Source organism: Melospiza melodia, chromosome 3 (assembly GCF_035770615.1).
Source record: "Melospiza melodia melodia isolate bMelMel2 chromosome 3, bMelMel2.pri, whole genome shotgun sequence".
Classification (NCBI taxonomy): Eukaryota; Metazoa; Chordata; class Aves; order Passeriformes; family Passerellidae; genus Melospiza; species Melospiza melodia.
This window is the reverse complement of record NC_086196.1, coordinates 51,182,089-51,208,603: the sequence shown is the minus strand read 5'-3', so window position 1 is coordinate 51,208,603 and position 26,515 is coordinate 51,182,089. Positions and strand designations below refer to the sequence as shown.

The 26,515-nt window shown below is 40.8% G+C and overlaps 1 long non-coding RNA gene across 1 annotated transcript; it reads left to right on the top strand.

Moving 5' to 3' along the window:
- Positions 1-2,751: 2,751 nt before the first annotated feature.
- LOC134416749 (uncharacterized) lies at positions 2,752-25,611 on the top strand. Its single transcript, XR_010027362.1, has 3 exons — positions 2,752-2,829; positions 18,058-18,162; positions 24,820-25,611. It is a non-coding gene; the product is annotated as an uncharacterized LOC134416749 (long non-coding RNA).
- The last annotated feature ends 904 nt before the right edge of the window (positions 25,612-26,515 follow it).

Below are 26,515 nucleotides of genomic sequence, written 5' to 3'. Positions count from 1 at the left end.
AAGAAATTTCTTGGTATTGTGCAGTGTCATAGACTTTCCTCCTGTTTTGTAATTAGACATCAAAAGAAAGGCTGTCATTTAAATTAAAATATATCACTTGAGATCCTTTGAAACAAGCAGCATGCTGAATACAAGCAATTAGTCATATTTCTGTTTATTTTTATCTCACGAATCTACTGTTGAATGCCATTGTTAAGCATGAAGTCTGGCATTAGAAGGACTTCTGTTAACTTTCACAGGCTCTGGGATAGGCTCCAGAGCTTAGCAGGTTGAGTAGATGAAATAGCACATGCATTTGTCCACAGCTAGATTGGACAGGTTATGTTTCTTTTGCTTTATATGTGATGACTGGGTAAAAATGAATGGCCTTTACTATGTGGGAGGTCAGAGTAGATATCTTAATTGTGCTTCTCCAACTTGTGCTCAGTGCATTTACAGGTTAGTAAATGGGATGGAGAATGGTTACACACATGGGATGGAGAATGGGGAATGGGGATCCTTGTCTGGAAGAGATGCTAGTGAAAGCTAGAGGCACAGAAAACACAGTCAGTGCTCTGCTGTTTTCTTCCCCAGCTTGGCAATAGGAAATCCTGAATCAGGGAGGCGTAATGATTGGCTGGGTAATTTATATAGCCCGAGGCATACTCGCTTGTGTAAGAGAGAGTTTGCACAAAGCAAATGTCACTTCAGATTGAGCAATAACAGACTGTTTCAGGAAGGACAGACACAGCTCTAGGAGTGACAGGTGTGAGGATGAATCCATGTGCATGCTAGCAGAGGCTGTCTCAGTGCCTACCTGTCCATGTTTCCTGCTCTTGAGGAAAAAATAAACTCGGGTCAGTGGTAAAGGCAGAGGTGTCAATTCAGGACCTTTGTAGGCTAACCACTGCTCTTTCGGGGTTCATTTGCTTAACTCTTGTTAGTACAAAATCAACAATGGTTGACATTAAACCAGAAAAAGGGACAATGCTTAAGCAGTAATCAGGGGTGTGGTAACTGGATGCAAATACTGTAAAAAACAACAGGAGAAGTCCTAAGTGTTGTTATCAAGACTGTTTTCCTTTCAAAAAGATTGGCTGACAAAGATACAGCTTAAAGTATAATAACGTACTTTGGTGTGATTGAATATATCACTTAAAAGAACCCAGCTGCACTACTGAAATGCTTCAGACACCATTTCTTTCTGTTATTAGTATTTGGCATTGAATTGATGTGAATCGCTCCCACAATTCAGCCCTGGGTGTTTGATGTGATAAAACAAAGAAAACTATAGAATAGTCTGTTTGTTACTGACACTCCTACTCAAAGATGATAACAGAGGCTCTTTTCTAATACTTTGCCTTTCTTTCACCTTGTCACCTAACCAAGATCAACAGAACAAAGTAAAAATAAAGGTAGTAAAAGAAAAATTTCCATTATACTTGATTTTTATCTAGTAAGATGATCTCAAACCCTCATGAAAAAAATAAAACAGTACAAATACCACTGTGTTTGCTCAGTCACTCACAATTGCAGAAAGTGGGTCCTAAACACACTTTGATATTTCTTGATTTTTTTTTGTATTACAGTAACAGTGAGAGACCAAAGCCCTGGTTTTGCCTAGCCCTGAAAAAACCCCAACATGGCAAAGTCCATTTCTGCTAAATTTCTTTCTAATACAAACCCCATTCATGGGGCAACAGATGAATGCAGCAGCAAGCTGCAAGGTATCAAAACAACTTTGTGGTATTTTCGGGGTCCCCTGTGTCAGGAAGGAAGTGATGAATCTGACTCCATGTTCTTAGAAGGCTAATTTATTCTTTTATGATATGATATGATATTATATTATATTAAAAAATACTATACTAAAACTATACTAAAGAATAGAGAAAGGATTCTTACAGAAGGCTTAACAAGATACTAATGAAAAACTCGTGACTCTCCAGAGCCTCGAGCTGGACCGTGATTGGTCATTAAGTCAAAACAATTCACATGATATCAATCAAACAATGACCAGTTGGTAAACAATGTCCAAACCACATTCCAAAGCAGCAAAACACAGGAGAAGTGGATCAGATAATTATTATTTTCATTTTTCTCTGAGGCTTCTCAGCTTACCAGGAGAAGAAATCCTGGCAAAGGGATTTCTCAGAAAATATGATGGTGACATAACTTTTCTGTAGAAATCACAATCCCTTTTAAGACAACATCCATGCTCCTTACAGCCATATTGACTGACCAGTTCCCAATTGGATTCTCCAGAATGTTTGCTCATTTAGGAAATTGTCCTTTTACCAGCACCTCAAAAATGAAGAATCTCAAAAGTTCACTCATTGCTCTTTCTCTTAGATACAGTCTTCTGCTCCAAAAGAAAACCCAAACCCTAATACAACAAGTTCCCTTGTGTCTGTACACCACAGAGCAATATAAACACCAGAGTCAGGTTCTCTTGGAATGTTTTTAAATGTAGAACTAATCAGATTAATTCTGTGAATGTGCTTTAAAAGAAAATATTACTCCAGTCAGTTTCTTACCAATCTCACATTAGAAATCCTTGGAAGGGAAAGGCTGCATGTAATGCTTTGCACTGAGATGGATATTTCGCATTGAGCTGTACTCAGCACATGCTCAGATAACCCAGGTGATTGCAAACCAGGCCACTCTGCTATGCTGCCCTGCCCTTGGCTATGTATAACCAGTGCTTGCAGTCTCTGGGTGTTTTATCAGCTGGATTTTCCCCACAGAACCTGTATTTGAAAGTTGTGACTTTTCCAGGCATGAGATCTGGATGAAGCTGCTGTTTCTAAAACACCAAGATCTTTCTTGTGCTTGATGGCATGAGCCACTTGGGTAAGTGTAAAGGGAAATAGCTTTAAAAAAATGTCTTTGGCATTGAGTTGTTGCAGGAGAACTTCTTTTACCCCTTCTCTCCCCATATTCTGTCTCTCCATGGCTGCGATAATGTATTGGCACCTCATGCTGATTTTTGTGGTGTGAAACCCAGAAGAAGACTGCCAAGAGCAAGGGATATGTTGATGGCAATGGACAATGAGAGTATAATGAATCCTTAACAGCAGGGCAAAGAAGTGCTTGAAGGTGCTGCTGTGCCATGAATACCCACCCTGCACCTTGTGCTCAGAGGTGGGAGGTACTGCCACTGTTACTCCATCTCTTGCCTCTTTTTTCATGTCCAGCTCTCAGGCTGCCATTTTCCCCCCTTTGGTAGCTTGAGCTCTGTAGAGCCAGGATATGTTCTCTTTTGTGATGGGTTCCTGTTGTAGTTTGACATGGGAGGTTTCTGTTCCTTATCCTCAGTTCCTTAGGGCTCCTTCCTCAGAGGGCCTTAGGCACTGCTGTGGTAAAGACAATTTTCTGTGCAGCAATGCAAGAAAGGGCAGAGGCAATTGCAGCAGCTCCTTACTGAAGGAGATGAGATGATGATTTGCAGAGACAGTCACTCCATGAACACATGCAAGACACCAAAGGACTGATGCCTCTCTCCCATCTGGCTGAACTTCTTTACAAACATACATACATATATCTCATGTTAATTTTACCATGAGTGGAAAGAAGAGGGTCAAAACCCAATAATTATATGAGTACACTTTGAGATCTGAATTGTGCTTATGCCTTCAAATGCCTATTTAACTCTAGGCTCAGCTTACCAACCTGCAGTTTAGGTTCCCATTTGCTGCCAGGATGCCTCTGCAAAAGCTTTTAAATTATGCTCCCTGCACAAAGAGAAATCAAAAGGCACAGCACAGTAGCCCAAAAACTGAGATCTTTTGTTGTTTCAGAGGGAGTGGAAGTTGAAATGATTTACAAGAGGTGACTCAGTGGGATTTTCAGAGCTGGTCTGCATGGAAGGGTGCAAACAGGTCCAAGTCCCTTTGCTTTGACTAAACCTAGTTCAGAAACTCTGGAGCTGTGCTACTGCTGTGCTCAAGCTGACTTGCCTTGTTGAGAAGCTAATAGAGTTGTGTGGCTTTCAAACCAAAGCTGGCTGCTGGCCAAGCAGCCTGGAACAGAGGCAGAGTGAGCTCATGTCTGCCTGCACCCACCCATGGAGCTGGGGCACAGAGGTTATGTGTAAGGAAACTGCTCTCACATACTCCAGCCCTCAGTGAGCACCACACTTATAAACCAGGGCTTTGGGGCTGCCTTGACCAGAAAGGACAGCTGATGCCAAGGATGTTCCAGGGAACATGAGCTGAAGGCAATGGAGAAAAAGAGGACACTCGAATTTCGGAACCACTTTGAAAACCTTGGGTGAACTCCTTTGTAACTACAGCTTATTGTGTGACAGTGCTACCTCAGCAGCACTGTTGAAGCTTTAAGTGTTCTAAATTTTTCCAAAATTAACTCTAAATTAATTTACAAGTTTCAAATTTCTAGTATCTTCTGTTTAGCTTACACCAATCTGAGGGTTCTACCTGAAGTTTCAAACATTTCAAAATCTGTCACTTAAGTATTTGTAAAATCAATCTGCTTAGACAGAATCTGTTTATGTATGCACAGGCAGCAATTGCAGCTTGCTATTGTTATAACATCTCAAAAAAGAAATCCAAAGGAATAATTGCTTTCTGTATTATGCTAGCTTTAACAAAGCAGCCAAAGAAAAAACTGGCATCTGTTTCCTGGCATTTTTTCCTTTACTTAGCTGTAATCTTTTTGAAATCATGAAGTTCCTCTCAAAATACTAAAGTATGATTAGGTTGTGAAATCTGAATCCAACAAAAGAAGATCCTGTGCTTGAAGGATGGATTCTGTCATGAAGCCATGAATAAAATTTCCAAAAAAGTAGTGTTTAAAAGTGGTATCAATTTACTGACAGATTTTCATGTAATTAGATTGAGCAAAATAGCTTTTTATATTTGTAGAATCTTTTTAAAACCTCCCTTAAGTGGCAAAATGAAGTTGATTTCAAAACAGAAAAATCAGTAAGGCCATAGCTTCCTAATTAATTTTTCATTAAAGTTCTCGAGCATTAACAAATCATTGCCTCAGTTTGGACATAGGCACTGAAAATGTTGTCCTCTTATCAGGTAGGGTCACACTACTCCTGTGGAGAGTGACACAAAAATGTAAAGTTGGCTTAGGGGTGTGCTGCTGCCACCTGCATGAAAGATCTCAAACTCAGAGCAAACTGGAAGTTGCCGAGTCCTGGTTTCCAAGGATTTCTGAGATGCTCTGTCCCATTATGAGTCAACGAATTTTTATTGCAAAGGCTTTCTTAGACCTTCCTTGGTTTTGGATAGCTTTTCACCCTGTCTGTCAGAGATTCTTCTCCTAGTTGTTCAAATATTAATATTCTTTTCTGAACCTTGCTGAATAACTGGACACACAATGAAGCCTTGAAGTAGCAAGTATCTGTAGTAAGTGTTTTCTTAAGAGTCTGATTTATTTGTATTTTTATTTTAAAAGTCCTTTAGCCTTGATTTACACAAAAAAGAATGGTTCTGAACCATTAATTTTTTTGTTACCACTATACTGTCCATTATATATCTCTTAAAAGTAAAGACTTTTATACTAAACTCAGATCTTGGCCAGGCTATATTAATTTCTTCCCCTCAAAAAAACTCCCAAGTTTTTTTGAGATGCTGAACAGAACAGGATGTTCACAGTAAGTGCTTATATCCTCAAAATAGTAACATGTTTTCAGCATTGTATTATGGCAACACAGTATTTTACTAATTTACCAGATTGCAATTGAGGACTCATCAGTCCTATTCCTGTTCCTACGAGCACTGAAATAGGTTTCCATTCTCTCCATCCCCCCATGTTAACTAAATTTCATCTGAGGTAGCTGTGATTCCACCATAAACTTAGTATTTAAATGAATATTTTATTAATATATGTATAAAGAATGCAACTTGTTAGAGGAATACTTTTTCACCAAGGGATTCCAATTACTTTTTGAAGTCAGTGTCGTGACTTTCAAAGGCTGGGCTTGCCTGTGTTTGTGAGGTTTGTCTGAACAATGGTTAGTGCCTGTATACAAACGTACATCAATATGAATCAATACCAATGCATCCTTCAGGCAGTGCTGATGAGCATTACAGGTCATAACAAGCACATTACATTTGAGATCAGACAGAAGGTTTCACAGTAATAATAGCAGGTCCTCATTGTCTTTTTCTGGGTTAAGACAGGATTTGGTCCTGGATGTTGGAACAGGGCAAGAGGTTGCCAGATCAGCAACCTTTAAGAAGATGTGTTGTTAACTTCAGAGGACAGTTGGAGTTGCCTAAAAATGTATGGCTCACTTGCAGAGCACTCCTGGTTACACACTGGAGAACTGAATGTATTCCACATCCACGGATAACCCCATTAGCATGGAAGAAGAGCAAACAGGCACAGCTATAGATGAAACAGCTCCTAGGTCCATTATTCCTAAAGTCTTGTCAGTGAGAGGGAGAGTATCCACTCAATATGACTGAGGAGACTCATGCTTTTGTGGTTGTCATTGTAGTCAAGCTCCCTGCAGGCACCATGAACAACTAAGATCTAAGGGCTGACAAGGCTGACTTCAGACCAGCCTTTGAAGATTTAGGTTAGGCAGTGGCTGCTTTGCATGAAAGACAAACAGCAGAGAGTGCCTCTGGAAGTGTGCCACATCTGCTCTGTGCCTAGGCACTCCTGGGATGCTACCAGGGAGTCCCCCTCAGAGACTGGCACCTCCAGGAGCCAGCAGAAACACAGGCAGATGGCACAGCACTTGACAGAATCATTTAGGTTGGAAAAGATCTCTAAAATCATTGAGTTCAACTGTTAACTCAGCATTGCCACGTTCATGATGTCCCTCAGTGCCACATCTATGCTTCTTTAAAATACCTCTGGGAATGGTGACTCAACCACTCCCCTGAACAGTACTGCTCCAGTGCTTGACAACCCTTCCAATGAAGAAATGTCTCCTAATATCCAACCTCAACCTCCTCTGAAGATACATGGGGCCATTTCTTCTTGTCCAGTTTGCTCAGGTCTGCTCGAGTGTGCTGCTTGTGTGTTGAGGGCTCAGTCTCTCATCAAGCTGCTGGACTCTGTTGGAAAGCACCCTGACAAAGGTATGAAGACCTCTCTGTCTTCATGAGTTTTATTGCCCAGACACCTCTTTGCACCTCTTTGTTCTGATGCCTCTTGCATTTATTGTGCAGACCCCTGGCCAGCCTAACCATGAGTTAAATATCTGCCTGTGGCCCTCAGAGTGGCTCTGTTGCTGGCCTGAGTATTTCCCAGACAATCTGGCAGAAACTCTATACTCTGCCATACTCTCCTGCCACTCTGAAAATATTTGAGAAGCCCAAGAAAAGATGATCAACAACATCATTTTAACCAGTGAGAAAAGTTGGTCTAATTTAAGATTTCTAGACTACCTCTAGAAAATTTGTCCTTTTATTGTCTCTTTTAGCTGTAGAGAAGATGTGACTGTGCTGCCATAATTGTTAGCACGGTACTTAGGAAACAGCAGAGTCTCATTTAGATATGGGATAATATCATCTAGGACCTTGAAAAAAGGGCATTTAAATGCTGAAAACATTTCTAGACAGACATCTACACGTCAGGCCTTTTCTTCTTACTTTCAATCATAATTCACGCATTAGTTGAACAGGATGAGCCAAATTAATGTGCATTTGGGCTGGTGAATTTAAAAGGTATATGGTTACAGGGGGGCTGACAGGATGTGCTCAAGGATTTTGTGAATAACTTTATTTTCCTCCCCGCTGCTGAAGAAAATTATGAAACTGCACTTTTGAATAGCAAAGAGCTACATGGAAAATTACACGTCTCTCTTACATTTTTCCCAAGTTGATTGAATCAACTTAATTTGTAAGTGTCACCTGTCCAACCAATTATCAATGTTACATAGTAACACTTACAGAAGGGCTGGTAGGACTGAAGTGGGCAGAAATGTCAAAATAGAATAGACACCAGCCAATCTCTAGCCTCACAAAAATTGAATTTTGTGCCTAATTTCTTGTTGAAAAATCCATGTGACATGACTGGTGACAAAGTGGGGAGCTACCACGTTGCTTGTCATATGATTAAGCGCCTGATCTTTCAAAGTGTTTTTCAGTAGGAAATCTGGAATTAAAAATGCTGAAATGAAGGATGCATCATAGCAACCACTGGAGAGCTACAGAATATATAAGACCATCTTAGTCCTAAGTTCCCATACATGACTTTATGAGAGCGGTCAAAAGTGACAGTGGACAAGGAGTGGGCAGCAGGGGAAGACACCTGATCTTAAAAGGAATGGGCAGAGCAGTTCAGCAGACGCTGAGTTCATTAAATGGCCTATTACAGAGTCCAAAAAGCCCCCCAAAACAGAAGAACAAAACAAAATAATATTCAAGTAAAGTCTCAAAATAAACAGAGCCAAAGAAGTCAGAAATTGAAATCTTATCCTGAACACACACTTCTCTGAGGGCATATAGTTTGGAAGACTCAGACAGTTCTGACTAAAATTACTGCTATTTGTGCAAGGTAATATTGAATATATTTACTTTACAGATGACTGCTATTGTTACAGAATGCACATAATCATGTTAAATTCAATAACATCCAATACTACACTCTTGTATAAGAGAGGATTTTAATTTCTTTAGGAGGGTGAATCCATCAATTTTCAATGTTTCTTTGCCACTATTAAAAAGTAGAAATTTTATAAGGCTCCCAGCACTTCCTTTTTCTTGCACTGATTTGCTCTTTTCAGTAAGCCAGGAAGATGTGAAACATTTTAAACCCTTTTCTTTCATATTCCCATTAGTGAATAAGAAATCAGCTTTGTGGCTGAAATTTACAGGCATGAGACAAAGGATTAAAGCACATCTCCCTTCAGAACATGGATACTTGAGCTCAAAGCATCTTCTTCTTGAGTGGATTCAACAAAGTATAAAGTAACGAAGCATTTGTGTTCAAAGTCTCTTCTCTTAGGAATAACTTGTCTCTAAGGATACTAAATGGCATTTGAAAGAAGTCTTATTTCAATGAGCTAAATTTCCACAAACTGACCTGGCAGAAAGAGATCATAATGGGTTTGCATATGAAATGGTCAGAAAATGTCACCAGGACACAAAACTAGAATACTTCCCGTAGGGTCCTGCATACTGAGGCATCAGAAAAACACTATTACAGTGTAAAATACCTATGAATTATATGCAGTGCCCCTTTCCAGAAGGTGTGCTTAGGGCAAATGAAAGCAATTAGAAGATATAGTAAAAGATAGATTATGTCTTTCTGGCCAAGATGATCACATTTTTCTCCACACAGGATATAATAGGATGCAGCAAGTTAAAATTTTGTGGCATCTCCGGCCACTGATTAAACTCTCATCTGAAGGGTGTTGGATAAGCAGTAAATGGGGCATTTTCAACTCTGGGAGAATCAATTAAAAAAGAAGAGTGGGTGAAGGAACAGTTGTAGAAATGAGCTGAGGTGGGCTTACTAGAACTAAAGAAAGAATGGTTCATTTATAATGCATGGAGACCCTTGGCTTTCATTAAAGGATAAGTATGCTGTCTGAGATACTGCCTTACCCCAGCATCTTTATGTCCTTTGGTTCTGGAATATGTCCAGATGAAAGCCATAAGGATACGTAAGAGTAAAGCAGAATGTGATAATGGCTTTGAGGTGGTAGCTTGCTCAGCCTATGCGACATGTAAAGGGAATCCAGCTGGGATATACAAGCTCTCATGAGAGAAGTGAGAACTAAATTGTCATGAAAGTTACATCAGGTGTCTCCACCGCAAAGCCCATGGTGGGTGTGTGTGTGCAGTCAGCAGTGAAGGTCACCAAGGGTGGAAGAATCTGCTCTGACAGGAAAACAGTACCAGGAGCAGAGATGGTCCTCAGACAGTCTCTCTGCTCAGCTGTGCAGCAGGGATGTGTGTTGAAAAGCAACTTTTGGCTGCTACGTGTCCCTGGAGAAGTGCTTTGAGGGGAAAAACTTGGGGAACATCTGTCTAGCCAGTCAGCTTTGCTGCCTGACTGGCTGGTGCAAAATAGAAGGCGGGGGAAAGTGGGGGGAGCTAAGCTGAACTAGAGAAAAAGACACTAGTTGTACCTGCCAGAGAAAGCCTGCAGTTAAAGTAGAAGAAGTTCAACAGGTTAGTCAGACTAATTTTTCAGTTGTGCATGACCATTGCACTGGATGCACAGAATTGGGTGGGAATTTCCACGCATCAATGCATGCATGACCAAAGGGCACTATGAAGAATAGGAGTTAAATTCTCATACTAAAACTAATGTGACTAGAAATGTAACTACCTATGGATGCAGAAAATGTTGTAAAAGAAGTTGTTAAGCTTCTTTTAAAAAACAAGCATTAAAAGCAATTGCTAAACTGTCGGCCTGAAGAGCAATGAATTTGAAATTGAAATTTGTGGGGTAGTTGGAGCAGTAACAGAGTGATGAGTCTTCAGTGGGTGGCATGCTATTTTAAATAGCTCTTATAAAACCACCTAGATGGAAATTACATGATTACAGTAATAGTGCTGGTTTATGCCAAAGGAAAACCTTCCTTCCAACTATAAAGGCTCATTAAAATGTCAACAAATTAGTGAGTAAAGAAGCACTTGCATATATAATTATTCAGATTTTTCTTAAAGTCCCTCAGTGAGGCTTTTAAAGAAAACCAGGCACCTAGAGGGTGAAAGGTAATGTTTTGCTGTGCTTCAGAAGTGGGCTAGGAGACAGCAAAATTCAAAGGATTAGGAGCAATCTTTCATCTAGAAATGAGATGAATAGTGAAGTGTTTGCAATGCATCTGCTGTAACTGAGTCTGTTTATTAATAATCTCACAGCAGGGCATAGTAGCAAAATTTGCAGATGATGCTAAGTGATTTAGATCAGTCAGGGATTAAGATATGCAGACATGAAGCCAGCAGGAAATGTATGTAAGTTTTATTCTTGTTTTGTTTTGTTTTGTTTTGTTTTGTTTTGTTTTGTTTTGTTTTGTTTTGTTTTGTTTTGTTTTGTTTTGTTTTGTTTTTTTTTGGGTTTGGTTTTTTGGGATTTTTTTGGTTGGTTTTTTGTTTGCTTGGGTTTTGGGTTTTTTTGGGTTTTGTTTTTTTATCCAAATCAAAGTCACAAGCATTGAAAGAATCTGTAAAGTTCCTTGCAGCACTGGACTGTACTCTATATTAAGTGGCAACAGTTTCAGAGCATGACTTGTAAGTTATTACAGCTGGTCCAGAAGAAACCTCTACTTAATACCAATGAAAGCAAAAGGGTTTTGATTAAAAAAGGGGCAAAAAGAACAGGGCAGAATTCTATGACTCTCATATCTCAGTCCTTATCACCCCCTCATTCTTAATAATGTTTGCAGTTGTAGTCTGCCAGTCCTCATTAAAGTGAAGCCAGTGAAGGAAATCAGTTCCATGTAAAGAGCAGCAGATATGATCTCCAACAAGGAAATATTCCCAGACACTAAAAAAGATCAATGAAGACATTAATAAGAAGGAACAGAAGCTGAGAGGCTCATGAGAAATAAAGGAATGCTCATTAGTTTTAAATAAAACATCTTTAATACAAGAAAAAAGAAGAAACTGGTGAAGACTAACAGTTTTGAGATAGAAAAATAGCTATTCATGCACAGTATGTAATGAACTTGCATAATTTTCTGCAGAAAATATTAAAGCGAATAGTTCATGAAGACTGTCAAACTGAAAAATAAGCATGCCATCAAAATTCAGTGTAATACTCAATGGAGAAAATATTGGGAAGAACTGCATTTTCACAGCAGTGCTGACTCAGAGATATGAACCAACCTCTGTATAGGGTTAGGAAAATTATTTTCATTGTAAAGATATTTCCTATCCTTGTACAATAACAGTTACATCTGCAATGGGAGACACATTTTATCACAGAGGCGTTGTTGTGCATATTGTGCTTTTATTCTCCTCTATTGAAAGACTCAGGCCAGTGGTACCCTCCAGCCTTGGAGATCTCTATTTTTATTTAATTACCTAAGAAATAATTTCAGGCAGCACATGAGCCTCTTCAATGTTCAAAAGCTTTGCATTAAATATGCCATCTAAATGGCACTGAAGATGTAGTCTGCTTCCTTGGCAAAGGTAATTTTGGAAAGACAGGATGGTACTTAATATGGGAACATTATTTCAATTGTGTTATTAGCATCCATAACTTAAAATTACATGAGAAGGAAAATAAATATAGAGAAACTCCAAAGAGAAATAGAGGAGTGTAAGTGTTCTGAAGATACAAAATTATTATAAAGGCCAACAGGATGAAGATGAGACACTTGGAAATTAAGAAATGCCTTAATGTAATATCACAATGCTCATTGAGAATCAGCTAAGTTGTCCTTGCTGCCTTCCTTCTTCTCACCTAAAACTATTTTAAAACAGCCACCTACTTCTCTGTGATTTCATTTCCCAACTGGTGCAGGCAAGCCCCACCTTGCACAAAAGGAATCAGCAGCAGCTGCTTTTGAAGGTCATGCAATGCCTCTGCAGAAGGAGAGTCAGGTGCCTTTATTTCACACTACAACCATCCACTCTCATTTGTGGATGTGCAGGCTCCATGTAGGGGTGTAATTTCCATTTTGCAGGCAGAGACCTGGCAGTGAGGTTACTTTCCCAAAGGGGCACAACCTGTGGAACCCAAGGCTGCAAACCTTACGTCAGGCTCTGCATGCCTTAGGTCAGGCTCAGCTGTTGCACATCTGGCAGCTACCTGGGTCCAGGTGGGACACAGGGCTAAGGGATCAGCCCTGGGCTCATGCTGCTGAGCCAGAGCTGTGTTGTCCTACCCATCCCTCAGCATTTGGAGCAGAGGAAGAAGTTCCTATATGCCAGTCACAGCATGGCTGGAGCTTGCCAAGCTCTCTGAGATGGAGGGACTTCCAGCTCAGACTGTATGAAGATTTTTTTAATGCTCTTTATCATTTCTTTATGCTCTTTACTTTTAAGGTGTTTGTAAACTTGTGTGGGCATTCATAAACCGAACTGGGGGGATTTACAAGCTGAGGTGCATAGGAAGCACTCTGCTCTGAACATACAGTAATGAGGCTGGGGGAGAAGATACAGATTTTTTCACTAAGACAAACAGCTCTGACTCAATAACCTGGAAAATGAAGAAATGTTCCTAGGGCCAAGGTGCAGTGCAGATAGGTCACATATGGTCAAGTTCCCTCCCTTCCTGGGGTAGTCAGGGCACATCTCACCTCTCTTCTTCCACATCTCCCCAACACATTTTCCCCACGCCGAGGATCCTACCTGTGACAGGAATGCAAGGGAACAGAGACACTGACTACAATTCAATAGAATCTCAAAAAGGCACAATGCACTTGTTTTCCTTTTATTAGGGCTATTCCCCAGCTTTCTAAAGTCTTAACAGAGAGCAAACTTCAGAAATCCTAAGTGAAACACAGATTGGAGAGGTTCTGCTGGGTGCACACTTACCCTTTTTCTCTTCCCTTGTCTAAATTTTCCACTGGATACTTCACCAAATGCTTTGTTTTGCACAAAGGTTGCTCTGAAGCTGCTTAACTGTCACAATGTCCCCAGAGGTGTACCAGGATCTGGGCAAGCTGTGTCACAGGCCATGTCCTCAAGGCCACATCAGGGGAATGTGGGATGTTTCCTTTCACAAGCCCTCATGCTCCTGGGCTGCCTTGCACACTCCAGAGACAAGTGAGCTCTGCTCCCAGGGAGCAAGGTAAGAATGCAGAGTGCCTTCCTAGAGCAGTTTTGATCTATCCCCTGAGTAGCCATCAGAGTCTAGCGTTATGCTAATTCATAAGCAGGCTTTTAAAAACAAAAGGTTTTTCTGTAAATGGCTACTGCTGAACTTTCAAAAGTCCGTAGGGCTCTTTGAAGCTACCAAATGGTGCAGGGTAATATCATCATGCAGTAATACCCACCTGCAGACTCATTATGTTTTCCAAATCTGCTCATTCCTCACTACACTTATTGAGATGCAAGGGAGATAGCCAGGTTCAGATGTCACTGACAGAGCCATCACTAGGGAATGTGTTGGGATGAGGGGGAGCAGGATTCATGTCCCTGACTTCAATAAAGTTTTAAGGTTTTAATGACCATTCTAGGAAGTAGGTTCATATTCTCAACTGTGTTAAATTAGGATAGTCCTGCATATTTCCAAAATAGGAAATATGCAGAAAATTTATACCTCGCTGGTTTTGTACTAGCTGGAGGTGTAAGGCAGGGCTGTAATCCAATAACAGTGTGAATTTTGCTGTTGAGGTCAATGGGATCCTACCATCACAACTCTAAAGCAGCAAAACAGTACATGATTCATTTCAACGTACTGCTCTCTTCCTCCTAAGGATACTTTTTTTCCTTTGATGTTGTATTTGAAGAGTTTGTAGAAACCCAGGGGCAGCAGAAAAATTTGAAGTTTGGAGTTTAGTTTATCCATTTAATGCATTCTGCAACCCAAATGAAGAAATCGATTTTCTAACTTAAAAACAACAAGCACAAGGGGTCCTGCTCTTCTGCAGCACTTCTAGGGAAAACACTCCTGACTGGACCATCATCGCAGAGAATTAGAGTTTTTTTTCCAAAATTTCAGAGATTACAATTTCCTTTTGTGTTAGAAACTGGCTAGCACTGAGGCTCTGGAGAGAATTAAACCGAATTTAGCCGGTCAATACACAAAGCTTAGGCAACCATGTTTTCTTCTGGGTGAGGGAAATTCTTCGATCCATCATTGTTCAGCTTCATTCTTCAGTGAATTAACATCTCAAATGACCATTCAGGTCACATAGGTTCAAGTCGCTAAGACAGAAACATCTTCGCCTCCTGAGGACGACTATCAGGCAGCAGGGAAGGTAAATAAAGGGGTTTGTTTAATGTTTAGAAGAGCGTACTAATGGACAATTAGCCAGGAGAATTGAGAGTAGTTTTTAAATCCACAAAGAAGCAAAGCTTCAAACCCTGGGCAAACCCTGGGCTGTGTTTTGGGCTGACACCGCAGTGCGCATCAGAGACCCGCAGGCTGAGGGCGGCGGGAACCCAGGAGTGTCACAGCTTCTGCCGGGAATGGTGACAAAACCCGCAGGTGTCTTGAACAGAGTAGTGGATAAGCGAAGTAAGTTTGCAGGGCAAGGAAACATCGATGCTAAAGTATTTGCCCCAAGCTTCCAACTTTGGCTCACATCTCTACCCTATCAGGGCTGCGATGCCATTGCTTATAACACAGATGATGTGAGAAGAAACACCGACTCATCTGGTTCAATGAAATCAACACAGCCATGCCGTATTTCAAGTCCTGTTAAACTCTTCAGAGTGAGCAGGTATTGGCTCGCAGGTATTTCTTATTTAGAATGGGCTGAAACCCAGTCCACACTGGTATGCTGCATGCTGCTTACAGCATCGCTGCTGTGAATGAGCACATTGAAAAGAAGGAAGTGTAATTTTAGAGGAACAGCTTATTTTTGAGGTGTTTCAGCAAAATTCTGCATCTGAAAAAAAGGTGAGGCAGTACAATAGGACTGGCTTTCCACTGTGTTCAAAGTTAGATGGCATCCTCACTAGAAATGAAAAGCAGAAGGGAAAAAAGAGGAAAAGATGGCCCATGTGCTTTAAAAGAAAAAACCAGCTATGTTCTGAGGTATTGTTTGTTTTTTTTTTTGGTTTTTTTTGTTTTTTTTTTTTTAAAGTAGCTTTTAGAGGTCAGGCTATTGGAGTTTGTAATTTTGTTGCAGAAACATACCCTACTTCTGAAATAAAATTAAGTAACCAGCAATTATAGATTATAGATTAGATTTAGATTACAGCTAAATTATAGATTTTATGTCATAAGATTATTTCTGTTTACTCATCTCTAAGAGGGTTACTTGATCCCTGATGAAATTGGGTGACAAGAGTAAAAAAAATTAAAAACCAGAAAAACAAACAAACAAAAAGCAAACACCCCAAACAAACAAACAAACAAAAAAACCCCAACAAAACAAAACCCCACCAAAACCCCCACCTTTTTCAGCTGGGAGACTGAATACAGTCAAGATTACCGTTATGAACCTGCCAGTGAAACATATGAAAAAAATAAATTCAAGAAAGAACTAAATTAGCTGATCTCAAACAAAAACTCCTTCCAAATTACATTCAACAGGTATGAGGCATTCATTTGGCCATCACTCTGTTAAAAGAAATCTCAAAAAAAGTCTTAAAGGTCTTCTGCTGATACTATCGTCTCAATGAATTATTCGGCTGCTGTGAAAAGCAAGCAGGGCATTCGGTGTTGCCTGCTTGTGATAGTAGCTGCTAATTAGGAATTTTACTTCCTCCCAGGCTGCCATTTTCTGAGCAACATTCATCAACTTTTGAGATGCCAAAGGGTAGAGTGCGGTAACAAGTTAACATTTTCCAGACATGGGGGCGATTCTTGCTTTCTGTACATGAACAGACACAACTGAATCCTTAGTCCTCATTAGACCAGGACAAGGATGCCAATAAAATAAAGTCTTCTCAGCCAGCTACAGAAATTCAACGAACTGACATTTCCTGAGAAGTTCAAATTTCTCAAAATGAGTCAATAAGTCAGTTTCCAGGCAAGACTCACACTAAGCATGGACAAAGCTTGAAGTTGTGGGTACATTGTATTTCTGTACACAAAATGGGCTACATGTTCCCATTATGGACATGTCAAACCTGAACAAATGACTCATTATGTCAAGATAAAGCCCTTACTAACCTTTACTAAATTTTAAACTGGCAGAGAGGAAAGGTTGTAGTACAAGCTGAGGACTTAATTTGAGCATATCTTATTACATTATTTTCTTCCAGATTTACTAATAAAAGATTATTATTACTATTACTATTACTATTACTATTACTATTACTATTACTATTACAATTACTATTATTGCACCTTCTACAGTATAGATACTATAGTGGAAACATGATGTGCTTAGTCCTTCCAGACATAGCACGCATGATCTGTGAATACTCATGTTTGCAACCTGTGAACTAAAAGAGACCTAAAAAAGAATGAATCAGAAACTAGATACTTTTATTGCTGAAAGGTATTAAATTCTCAATGAAAATATAATTAAAAGATTATTCAGTACTTTAAAACATCTGAGACTGTCTCATCTAAAACCCTCTGCAAATATCTGATTTTTATTGGACAGCTGGAGTTGGGACACCTGGGAGGGCTGGCTTGTCACTATGGTGACATCTCACTTCCAATCAGGATTTGAGGAAGAGATTTCCACTACTGGAGAGAAGAAGGCGTTCATGGACAGACCTTTGGGAGGGGTTAAAGGGTTAAAAGGGAAAAACCTCCATTGTGAGAGGGAGAGAGCACATGGTGGGCAAAATCTTTCGCTCCTAGCATTGTAACCTTTTTTCTATATTCAGTCTTTTGTTGTATTTGTGATAGGGTTTAATAAACCTTCCTAACCTATGCAAATTGAGCAGCTATTTCTCACACATCCAGGCACTGGCAGGGGGCTAAAGCAGGTGCCATCCATGCAGTGCAGCCCCTGTGCTGAGAGGGCTCAGCTGCACACACCCAGCTGCTCTGAGCTTGCTGGCTGAGGTCAGGGGACAGCAGCAGCCGAACCCCCAGAGAAGCCCTTTGTCCAGTTCAGATGAAAACATGAGAGTAGTCTGTTAACAGCAGGAAGGCGGCAGGAGGAGGGCACAGATGTGGAAATAGCATGGTCTACAAGAGCACAGCAAGTGCCAGAAATGTGTGCCACCCTAGATTTTTTTCTATTATTTAATCTTCCTTTGGTGGGAAGAGTAATGGACTCATGAACTTCTCAGCTGCTACCACACTTACAGGATGCAATGCATCCTCTCTTGTCTAACACTTAATTTTTTATAGTCCGTTCTAACAGCCACCTAATCAGAACAGAACTGTGATTGTAACAGGCAGGAGCAGAACAGATGTTTGGAAACAGTTTTTTTCTCCTTAGGAGCTGTGGCTGTGACTCAGACAGTCTCAATACAGCACTTTTTGTTCTCCCTGTACTTTCTTGTGATGGCAGCCAGGTGTAAATGTATGCTTCACATCTGTGGAGCTTCTAACCCACTTTCATGATCCATAAGAGACTTTTCTAAGCTGAAAATTCTCTTTTGTTCCAAGGGTTACTGGAAGCTCCTGAGGGACACCAGAACAACCATGTGCTCACTGCTGTGGCCTGGAAACAAACTCAGTATCTTGTGGGAAGAGTGGTCAGCCTAATTTAAGGTCAGTAGGTAACAACAGAGAAGCAAACTCAAGTAATTCCTGGTGAATTATGTAAACAAACCAGCAAGCCAGAGGCTACATTATTGCTAAGGTTTGTGCAGACTTTTCAGAGAGTTGATTCAACCTCCGATTTTCAAAGGACAGCAAAAGAATTTAGAATAAGGTTCTTTTCAAAGAACTGATGTTTAAAGTACTATAAATAGTTAAAATTAAGTAGCAAGATGGTTCGGTGCCTTTGTAGCCTTGGAAAAGCGATTCCTCACCTGGAATGTTAAGGGAAATAAATATTTTTCAGACAATAAGGAATTAAAACTGAGGTGACATACTGGAGTTCTAAACTGGAAGTGACGGTTTCCAGCACACACACCTTAGGCTTAACTGGCCTGTAGGTATGCAACTCAATTAATAGCTTTATCACTCTTTTACACCTTTGCCTTTTTATGTAGCTATGTACTTTGCACATTCAAAGAGTACTTGAGAGCAAAGGAAGTTTGCCAGTTTGGAGGATTTTCAATTCCACCATTATCTTGCTTAGTTTACACTTCCTCCCTTTATCCTGAGCTGATCCAAGTGTCTGCTTTCTGTCTTGCAGATGTACTTTCTCCAAACACATCACTAACTCCAGGAATTTTTGCCTCACAGTGTAACCTGGGAGCCAACATTATCCCAGTTGCATACATGCAGGACAAGGGGGAAACGCATCAAAATAATCTGCCTGGGTCTTGAAAAACTTGTCCCAGACCCAGCAGCAAACTCGAAGCCCCAGGCACAGGGATGAGGGTGAGCATTTATGAAGCATCCTAAGAGCCTCCAGCCACAGGCTCTGAGAAAGAGGAAGGATCCAGGCTAGACCACTTAACCACTAAGGGGGCATCAGAGCAGATCTCTGCTCTGCTCATTCCTGAAGGGATGCCTGGCCAGCTGCTCATATCCTCTGCAGCCTTCTCTCTTACAGGATGTGTGGGAGATTACTGTGCAGGTCTGTGGATACAGCCCAGCCCATAACTGCTGCAATGCCCAAAGGGTATGAAATGGCCTGAGGGTGACTGTAATCTTTGCAAGCTCTCCAGCTGCTGTGGCACAGCCTGCCCTCTGTCTCCAGGATCAGCTCTCACCCAACAAGGCTGCATTGTACCAGTGCCTCACTTGCAAGACCACAGCTCATTTAAGTCCTCACAGCTCCCACTGCAAGAGAGAAAAAACTTCTTAGGGCTATCAGTCTAGAATCTCTCATAAGAAAAACTCTCTACACAGCCCACTCCAACCAAATCTTGAGACTGAGCCCTTTTTTACTGAATTGATTAAAAATTAATCAAAACTGAGAATACTACACCACTTAGAAACCCTCTGTACCTCTGTGCCTGTAACTCCTAGAAGATGGGTTAATATTTCAGTACTCAGCATCAAGAACTGTGGGGTTGTGTCTAAAACAGGCAAACCCTCATTATTCCAAAGGCAGAGCTGCTGAATAGCATGACAGAACCAGGCTCATCCTCTGATGTTTGGACTTGTGTCAAAAAGAGGTGATCACTAAAATCACAATTTCAGATGATAAAACTGCCTCACACTATCGGATTTTGCAGAAGTTCTGATCTTCTTTTCTCTTATTGAAGAAACACACCTACCCCAATGACAACTAGGAATGAAGCTGTGGAAAAATAGAGTTATGCCATCTGGATGAGGTGACACAGGCAGAGACCAGGCATCTCTTTCCTGACTGCAGGCTTGTGTCTCTACCAGGTCAGAACCTGTCCCATAGGCTGGCTTTTCCTTACTGTCAGTGGCACTGGGCAGGACTCAGAGAAAGGCTTGTAGGGAAGCATGTTCCTTGCAAAGAACCTTTCCCTTTTTTCTAAATATGTTTGTTTGATCCTGAGGGATGCAGCCTGTCACTGAAAAATCTAATATGTGAGATTTTGCTTTGAAAATACAGCACCATGCTCTGTAAATTTCAGCCAGGTGTATTTGGCTGCATTTCATTCATTGTTCCCTGTGAGAATTCTCTGTCATATTTTGCACAGGCAAAAACATGAGGGATAGTTTAGTGTATTGCTCTAACATACAACTCTGGGAAAGCTTGAATGGCTTTGATCATAAACAAGGAAACATTTCTCAGACCTCAGACAGACTTCACTGCAAGAAAAATGTTATGGAAAGAAAAACACACAAACCCCCCCTTCAGTGCAGACTTTAAATCTTCAGCTGGCCTCATGAAAGAAGGTTATTGATACATGCCTTGAACACTCTTTTCCATGTGCACTGGGCATCAATTGGTAGTGCTTAATTATTACTTTTACTACCACAATATTTATTTTCTGGATGACTATCATACATTTTTTTATGTTTTGTATCTATTTACCTTCACAGTCTGCTGACAAGATGCTAGCAAATAGTATGTCTGTTCCTTTTGATTCAAAGGTGTACAGATTTCTAAACAACTTCTTTGATAGCTGACAGCTATTTACCACTGCTTGATGTGGATGGTGTATGAAGAATCAACTGCTGACTGCTGGACTGGCATTTATTTTTATTGTCTACCACATAAATGTGTCTATGATTCACAATTAGTGTAAAAGCAAGAGTTTTCATTATGGAAAACAAGGTGAGTCAGATGTTGATGGGAGAAAACTCATTAAAACGTAGTCAGGATAAGAAAATAAAATGGGCAAAACATGTCAGTTTGATGGCTGGTCTGTTGTAAAACTGAATTGCTATCACTCAGTTATTACCTGTGCAAACACATGGTTTTCTCCTTTTATTTATGTAAGAGATTTTATTCATACATGAAAGAACACTTAAGCTCCAAACTGAGACTGGAACTTCAGGTTATGTGTCTCTGAGAATGAAGAACAAGAATATGGTCAAGCTCTTGTGCTGGAGTAGGTGAATACCTGCAGTCCCCTTCCATGCTGTCAGCAAAGAACAGTTTATCATACAGACAGAGAGGGATAAAGCCTGCACCTCTTGATTTTGGTCCACGCAGACTGTTCAAGCAGACTTGTTCCTTTTTGCCACAGAAATGCAATAAAACCCCACAAAGAGCAGTCATGACTGCATGTGTAGGGACTCAATTTCCCGAGAGCACAGACACGGATCTGTTCTGTACTTGGTGTTACAGAAGAAGGTGACCTCTGTGGCCTTTTGTGACTGCAACTGAACAACTGAAGTAGCAACACTTTGAGAAGAAAGAGGCAAGCAGCTCTTTGTCATGGGATTGTATTTCATTGTCAGAAATGAAGGTACTATGGTAAAGGGCTGGCATGAAGCACTGTTTCCATTGCTCATTCTAGAATAGCTTCTGAGGCAGAAACTGTAATGAGGGGGAATTAAGTCTATACACAACTCATAGCGACCCAGTTTCATCTTATGCCTGTAATGAGGATTGTTCACAAGATCATTTTTGAACAAAGTGCTAAAATCAATACTTACATATCGCACTTTTTAATCCTGAGAGATTCAGTGTACTTGGAAGACAAGTAAGTAATTTATTTTTACACTATCTAAGCACCTGGCCTGTTGAGAGTGCACCTGAAATGTTTTAGCATTCGTCACTAACCCTTTGAAACATCAAAATGATGCCAGTCCTGCAAAGTGTTACTGCTGACAGAGAAAGGTGTCCTCTTCACGAGCATTAGCAGTCCTTGCCCAGAGAAAACAGAGAACTTGTAGCACTGAATGAACAGCCAAATTGGCCAGGTGATTTTCACCTAGCTGCTGTGCACATTGAACACCAGGTAGCCTCCCTGATCTGTTCTAATAAACACTGAAAATAGAGTCCTACTGTTCTTTCCATTTTACACAAAGCCCTGAGGACTGCTCTAGCAATTTAACATTGAACTGTTGGATTGCATTGCTCAGGAATGTTCCCTGGCGCTGTTTAATTTACTAGTGTAAGCATAGCCCAAGTCCCCCTAAGAAAACAGGCCTTTAAAGACCACATAGCTGTAAATAGTAAAGTCTGAGCAGAATGGAGTGCTGCAGTACATGTGGGTGGAGGGGGTGCCTTTACCACTCCTGGGTGGATTCCCTGGGCACTGTGAGTGTTCCCTGGTTGTTTCCACTGCAGAAAAAGAATGGCTCAAGCTTTTGAGACACACACACAAAGTGCCATCTCTTCTCCTTTCATTTCCACGTTTTGCAAAGGAAAGCCTTTCTTGAAGCTTTTAGCTCTGCCTGAGAGAGAAATGTGCCTGAGAATCCTTTTCTCTAGTTCCTGATAATGGCCAAATTCCCACTGATGTGAACAAACTTCTGCTGTAGATTTACTGTACATTCTTAATCCCAACTGCCTGGAGGCAAGAACATCCTCAAATAGTTGCTTGTTCTCCATTTCCTAGCAAGCAGTACTTTTTCTAATTTAAAAGCAAAAATCTGTAAGCTATGACTTTTTGAACCAACTCAGCTAAAGAGAATGGTTTTTCTGCTTTCATGCAGATCCAAGTTCTGGAAGTACTGTACTGGTTCTTTTATTAATGTTATTTTATTGATATTATTGCTTTTATCAATCTCCTCTCCGGCACAAAAGCTCATCTGCAAACTATTAGAGTCCCACCTTTGGAGCTCAGATCAGAACATCTGTTGCTTATGAGTGTTGCAGTGAGAGTTGACTGTATCATCCATCAGATTTATAATTTTAAGGGGGAAGAAAACCTGCCCAGCTGAACATGCTGCTGGAAAGTGTATACCTGTCCCTTAAGTAAACAGACCTCTGTTTGAATTTCCTATCAATCTGGAGACAAACAAAATAAAAATCATGGGCTTTAACTGCTACCAATAAATCACCATGCACCGCTGTTTTCAAGGTGGGGAGACAATATAATTTCAATATTTCTGAAAAGGATATACTGGAAAAAATGCCACTTTTTTCACTTTTTCAGTCATTATTTGGATCCATTATTTGATTCATTATTAAAACATGTTATAGTTTGGTTTACAGTTAGTTTTATATTTAAAAATTCAGAGGCAGTATTTCTGGGTAAAGTATTTAGGCATGTTCTTCTGCTGTATGCTGCATTAGACAAATTCTTTGCTGTAGGATAGGTTTTGGTGAAAATACTTGGTGTTCAGAAGTCAAAATCTGCCCATTGGAGAATATTTTTTAAAGTAAGTGAATCACTGTTAATGGTGCTTGCAACAACTTTTGCTCCCTGTTCACTTTTAGGAATAGGTTGTGTCTGCTACAACAGTCACCAAGAAAAATACAGTACCAAGTACTGTTCACTTTTAGGAAAAATACAGTACCAAGTACTTCTTAGGTGTTTAGTGCCAAGACTTCATTCAAGAAAGCAAGTAGAAGCCCATTTCACAGCATCAGAAGTCTTGATAACAGGTAAACAAGGACATATCTGTCACAAAAAATGTGACCACCTCCTCCCAGACCTCCAAGACTGTTAGGAGTGTTGTGAGCACTTGTGCAGGCACACTTGACAGAATTAGACTAGCTGGAATCTTTCATTTAGAAAAGTGCTTGGTATTTTGTCCCCAGATGTCAGATTGCTCCATGCAGGCTTTGCCTTGGCATGTTAGCTGGGTCTGGCTAGAGGTGCTCAGTCCCACAACAAGGCTTGGCAGTCCTGGCTCCCCGAGTCTGAAGGCTTCTGCTCAGCTGGGATCATTGGCAACCCTCACTTGCTCCTGGCTCCAAATTTTTGGCAGCAAAATTTCCTCAGCTTCAACTACAGAGCAACGCTGAATGCTACACAACAGCAAAAATCACTTACTTTTGCTTGCAAAAATCACAAACTTGCTTGCAAAATTATTGACTGAACTTTCTCTGCATGGAAAGGTACTCAAGTAATGTTTTATGGATTTCCACACACAAGCAATAGAGGTTGTATTCAGACAATTTGTTAGAGGAAGAACCTACATTTATTAAAGCAGTTATTACAAATGCAGCATTAGCAGTACAATAAAGCTTCCTTGGTTCTTTCAGAACAGGTCAATAGAATGTCAAGAGAAATCAAGGCAAAAATGGGAAATTACTTCATTCAGGGGTATGATGAAGATGTATGACTTTTTTTATGGTTATAATCTCCCTCCATTTTAGGGAAGCATTACACTGAGGTACCAGAATATAGAGTATATAGCTTGTACATGCATCCATGAACCCCCAAACCTCAATTTATTCTCTGATTCAGAGCTTAGACAGCAGATAAAATGGACACTCAGACTGCAGTGATGTCTATTCCAGAGACTGACTAGAGACCAAAGAAGGTCTGTGACAACATATTTCTGTCATCTGCTTGCTCTGATGTGTAGAAGTGTGCACTCAAGAGTTCTCTATTGTGTCTAGTATGTTGAACGGCTTAAGAAAAATATAATTTGCTCTTGCCAACCTTGCTTTGCTTATGAACAAAGGTACAGAGGGACAAAAAGAAAGGTAAGAATTACAACAAGTATAACTATTGAGGATGTTGTAGCCTAAGTACCCAGTAGAGACCTATCATGCCCTTGTTCAAGCTGAGTTAGCACAAAGTCTTCTTTCATTCATGAAAAGAAATAAACTTAGGTACCTCAGTTATTGCTGTTCAGTAACTGATTAATTTGCAGTATAAAATGAGTGCAGCTCCTGGCATGCTTTGTTCTGGCTTCTCCCATCATGCTTTCACTTTACTTCTATTTTCACACAGTAATATGTTCCTTTGCTTGCCCTTACAGATGAATGAAGGCTCAGTTACCAGCACAGGAGTTACCGCTGGCGAGGAAACGTTTGCTCAGAATAGAAGCATTGTGCCACCAGCTGTGTTAAATTGCTGCCTCTAAGCTATTGTGGGACAATTCAAGCCTATTGTAAAATAGATAGCAGGAAGGCATGTGTGTTTCCAAGGAAACCCTTGGCTGCAAGTTTATTGTATAAATAACACCGGGTGGAGAAGATGTGGCCAGTGGAAGAGTGGGGAAAAAAATGAAGTGCTTGGCATGTCTCAGTGTCTGAGGGAGGGTCGTAAGCACAAGCAGTGAGTGAAACAGATTTACCAGTTGGGCAGTTGATCTTTCTTCTGCTGGGAAAAGCAAGAAAAACAGGTTAGTCATACAGAAGTGACTGGGGAATAAAATAGTGGCTGTCAGGAATAACATGACCATGATGGGCAAGTCCATGCGCTGAAGGGTGGAGAAGCAAGATTAGCCCCTGCACCTTCTCATACTCACTAGAGCAAAAGAGGCTGGTGTAAACACTGCTGAATTTGCTCAGAGCTATGCAAGAGAAGAGGCAGATGAAGGTTTTAGCGGCAAGTAGGAAAGTAAGGGAAATATGAAAGAAGGAATCTTCATAATTATATATCTAAGCATTGGGACAGATCCAAAACGAAGAGCACAACATTTATGGTCTCCAAAGATTATCTGTGTACAACTTCTTAAGGTTGTGGACCAGGTTGCTAGTAGAATTCAAAGAAAAGCAGCAGGCAATGAATCCAACACAGTGCATATCACACGTATGCCAAGACAAGAGGAGTGTGTGCTGAAAGCTTGTCTCGTCTTCTAGACTTTACAGAGAGTGTCTGTAATTCACCAGCAATTTCAACAGTCATTAGTGAAGTAGTCATATTAGCTTTCATTCATTTTATGGGCTTTACTGCTTCATACATAGAATCTGAGCATTGTGGTGCTGTGAGAATGGGCAGGGCATCTGTCAGAGAAAGCAAAGGGCTTGCAGCTCAGGAGAAGGGCTGATTTCCTTCCTGCCAGGGGTGGGAACAGGTCATTGCAGCACCTCATACCTTACATGAATCATTCAGTAAAATGCGATAACACTGCTCTCCCTGTAAAGCAGTTTGAGCTATGGTCAGAAGAGCACCCTGTGAGTTGACAGCATTATTAATTTCAGTCCAAATCAGCTGCACAAGTACTTCAGGGCAGATGAGCAACAACTTGCTGGCCTATGGCACCCAGGATGCTCCAGCATGTGCTGTCATGGTGACCAGAAAGATCTTGCTGATCTGGATTCTTTTCTTGCTGCAGATAGTTACAGCAAAGACAAACTGGATGGGAGGCAGCAAGCACTTGACACTTGGGATCATTGCTGTTCACCTTAGGCAACAGGCTTTGGTCACTGATGGAGTGTGGTGCTGCTCCTAAATTGTACCAGCTGCCCCCTCTGCCAGCTACCACCTGCACTCAGTAAAAGCCCCCTGCTCTTCCAGTGGGATGATCTGCCAGATTCTTGACATTTGGCGATCATGGCTAGCGGACTCCCCAGAGCCTGGACTGAGAACCACAGTCTGTGTGACATGATGTTTCTCTCTAGGCATGTTCCAGGCTGTGCTGGCTGGGCATGCACCACTCAGCTGCTGTGGGATGCTCCTGGCCTTCCTGATGCCCATGATGGTGACAGGGAGACAAAAAAGTGGCTGCA